This window comes from Pristis pectinata, chromosome 4, assembly GCF_009764475.1.
Source record: "Pristis pectinata isolate sPriPec2 chromosome 4, sPriPec2.1.pri, whole genome shotgun sequence".
In the NCBI taxonomy this organism is placed as follows: Eukaryota; Metazoa; Chordata; class Chondrichthyes; order Rhinopristiformes; family Pristidae; genus Pristis; species Pristis pectinata.
In genome coordinates this window covers 99,003,307-99,007,208 of record NC_067408.1, presented here as the reverse complement: position 1 = coordinate 99,007,208, position 3,902 = coordinate 99,003,307, and positions in this window count along the sequence as shown.

The following is a 3,902-nucleotide window of genomic DNA, read 5'->3' as shown; positions in this document are numbered from 1 at the left end:
GGGATTGAGGATGACCTGCTTTCACTACGATTCTGTGGATTCCGACTTGACTGATGAGGCCAATGTTGGAACTACTTGAGACGAAGGGTCTCAACCTGAAACATCGACTGTCCAGTTCCCTGCCTGACCCGCTGAGTTCCTCCAGCATCTTTTCTACTTGAGGTGCCTGATGGAGTAGTTGGGTGGGTAGATTGTAAGGTGGTGCACTCCTTCCACCATTCACACTGGCTTCTATAGGCTACCAATGTATGGACTCAAGGTTCTCAATTCCATCTCCACATTGAGAAATCGTGGACCAGGATTCCAAGAGTCAATGAGGATATTGCATCTTTACAAGGAACCTTTAGGACATCCTCAAATCTTTTCTTCTGCCTGCCTGGTAATCTCTCTCGTGACAAAGCTCAGAATGGTCTGTTTCTGAGTCTGACTTTGGGCATGCAAATGAAGTAGGCTGTGCAATAAGCCTACTGGAGCCTCAATACAGGGGGTGTTGATCTGGGAGAGGACACTTGTTGTTGGTTTGCTTGTTCTTCTATTGCTACCTGTGAGACAAAGAGTTTTATTCCAGGTTTGGGGTTCTGATCTACAAATACCGTTTCCTCAATTGATCAAAGCCTTTGGTGGTTAATTGAAAACATGGTGAAGGCCACCATCAACGTCTGCCTTTAGAGTTATAGTTATACACCATGGAAGCAGGCCATTCGGCCCACCATATCCATACTGACCAGTGGAAACCCGTACGTTATTAGTCCCACCTTCCAGCACGTGGACAAATTGTGGAATTTAATTTCAGGGTCAGTATTTGAGCTAGAAACTATGTCGACATTTATGATCAGATTGAATAGGAATGCTTTCTCACATGACAGATGAATGCTATGCAAACTGGCTTAGACAATGAACTGTTTCCATGCTGTAACTTGTGTGTAGACATATTAACCCGCCAATTCTACTATCCTCTATTATGGGCAAGGCACGGTAGTGTAGCGGTTAGTGTAACGCAATTACAGCGTCAGCAACCCGGGTTTGATTCCAGCCACTGTCTGTAAGGAGTTTGTACGTTCTCCCCATGTCTGCGTCGGTTTTCCTCCGGGTGCTCTGGTTTTCCCCCACATTCCAAAGACTTATGGGTTAGGAAGTTGTGGGCATGCTATGTTGGCGCCAGAAATGTGCGACACTTGCGGGCTGACCCCCAGAACACTCTACGCAAAAAGATGCATTTCACTGTGTGTTTTGATGTACATGTGACTAATAAAGATCTTATCAAGTGCTTGTGAAGACACGACTTAAACACAGTTGTGACTGTGTTTCCACCACTCTCTCAGGACAGGGTATTCCAGGTACTCACTCACCTTCTGAGTGAAAATGGTCCCCTTCATTTACCCTAAATCTATGTCCTCTAGTTTTATCTACCTTGAGAGATGAATCCTGGATATGGGAAGTGGTCCACATTTTCCAGGATCTCACTGTGAATCTTCAATGTCAGAAGGAAGTGTACAGAGGAATAAAGTTTGTAGGGGATCTTGTTCTGCCATGTTGAGGATGTTGTAATGTCCATCCTCTTATGTGCTTCTGTGAACAAGTTGAAGCTGGCTTGGAGCTCTGTCTTCGGGTGCATGCAATCGCAAGCATCATCTACATACCTCACACTCGACTGCTGAGGTAAATATGAGCTTGGTTACCCTCACCATCATGAAGACTGGCACTTCCATCTCTGCAGCTCTGCTTATTCCCTGCCGCTGTATTTGGCCCATTGACTGGTGAAGCCCACATCTAAACCTAAATTACCTCCACACTCAAAATGTTTCTCTGACTCAACAGTTATTGGTCATTTAATGACTCAAATTTAAAATTCCCATCCTCATCTTTAAATTTCTCTCCGTATTTTTGTAGCCTACTTTAATCTGCCATCTGCTGAGCACTCTGCGACATTGAAATTCTCCTGCATTTAAAGCAAAACACATTGGAATGACATTGACATGTGCCAATTTTATGAAAGGCCACAGGGGGGCGACATTGTAACCCACATGCAACTCATAATGGGTGTTTGAATTGCAAATCCCATGCTTTCTGTGAGGTTTCACCGCAGAGGCCGTGTTTCGGTTGCAATGTTATATGAGAAGCATAAGCTTTGCTGCACATGTCCTGCATGGGTGGAAACTCTTTCCAGAAGTGGTGAGATTTGCCTTTGAGTGTTGGGTGGGTGATGGAATGAGCATCGTACATCTCCGATGAAACAATCACACCATTGAAGGTGGTATCTGTACAGGGACTGTCACCATGGGGGATTTTCCATCAGCACCCATTCCTGCCCCACCAAGAAAGGAGGATTTAGCTTGCTGATGGAAGGGGCCTGGATCATCCCTGAAGATTCCAGGAATCGTTTACTGCTGGACGCCCTGGCGCAGGCCATTTACTTAATGCTGAAGCACTCCGTTCGCCTCCAATGAGGACCATGCCATTTGCAAAATGCACGGTTATGTTAGAATATTACAACAAGAACTTCAATGACAAGTTGCATGTTGATTGATGGCTCTGTTATGTGCTGAGTGCCTTATTTAGATATAAGACAGAGATCAGTTTTCTGATATTAAAACCTATCAAGTAGCACAACAATATGTTGATCTGGAAGCCAAAGCTCTGAAATTCCCTTCCCAAGTATGTTTGCCTTGCTATCTCTCCATTAAAACTTACCCCAGCAACTAAGTACTATTCCCTCTTAATATCTTTGTTCAATGTTATTTTTTAATTGGGACATCTTGTTTAATTAATGGAATTATATAAATACAAGTTGTTATTGCTGTTGTTTCACCTATGGTGCACAGGGATTGTATGACCATTAGCCCAGGAAAAGTGATGAGAGAAAGCAGTGTACATATTCAATATAGTCACTGCTACCCTAAAGAGAAAAGATACTGGGAAAAAAACAACACAAGGTCTTTCGCTGATTTTTGGCAGTAAGTGCCTACATGCTGACTTGGTGTCTGAAATTATGATCATCAGCATTAAACACAAATGATTGCCCATATGAATTTATTGATAATAAATCAACAAATGTAGAAAATTGATATGAACTTGGGGTTCAGGATTCTGAGGGTAAGAGTTGAAGACTGCACTGTCAGTTCACGCAGATGGATTTGGTAATTACTTAAAACATAAGACACAGGAAATGAAAGGGTGAAGGAAGCCAACAAGATCATCTTCTAAATAAAGGCATTTTCCTACCCTATCCCCATTTCCTTGGATTCACCGACTATTCCAAAACACTTTTGATCCCAGATTTGAATGAAATCAATGGCTGTACCTCTATAGCCCTCAGGGGAAGTGAATTCCAAAGACCACTAATCTTTCAGTGAAGAGGTTCCTTCATTTCAGTCATAAATAGTCTACTCCTAAGTTTGAGACTGTAAGCCCTGGTTCTAGTGTCCTCATCCAGGGGAAGTAACCTCCCTGTATCTACCACATACAGCTCTCTAAGAATTTTTAACGCTTCAGTGAGATCACCTCTCAGTTTTCTGAACTCTAGAGAGACCAAGGTTCCTCATCCCTCCCCAGATGACATCCAGCCTGGTGAATCTTTTCAAGCAAATGTATCCTTGTTTAAGCAAGGAGACCAAAATTACGCACAATATTTCCAGGTATGGTTTCAGCAAAAGCTTTGTGCCAGCAGGGGAGGGGGGAAGCTTGAGGAGATATTAAAGAAATAGAAAATAATCTAGAAATAATCTTTCAAGGTCGAACACGTCAAGTGGAAGAAAGAATTCACTTGTGTCCGTGTGGGTCCTCCCGACGGCTGGTGGCGCTGCAGCACAAGGTCCCGCTGTGATTGGCGAGGATGCGCCCCGGAAGTGTTTGCCGTTGGGTGTCCGCCCCTTGACCCCCCCTTCGCCGTTGCGAGCACACTG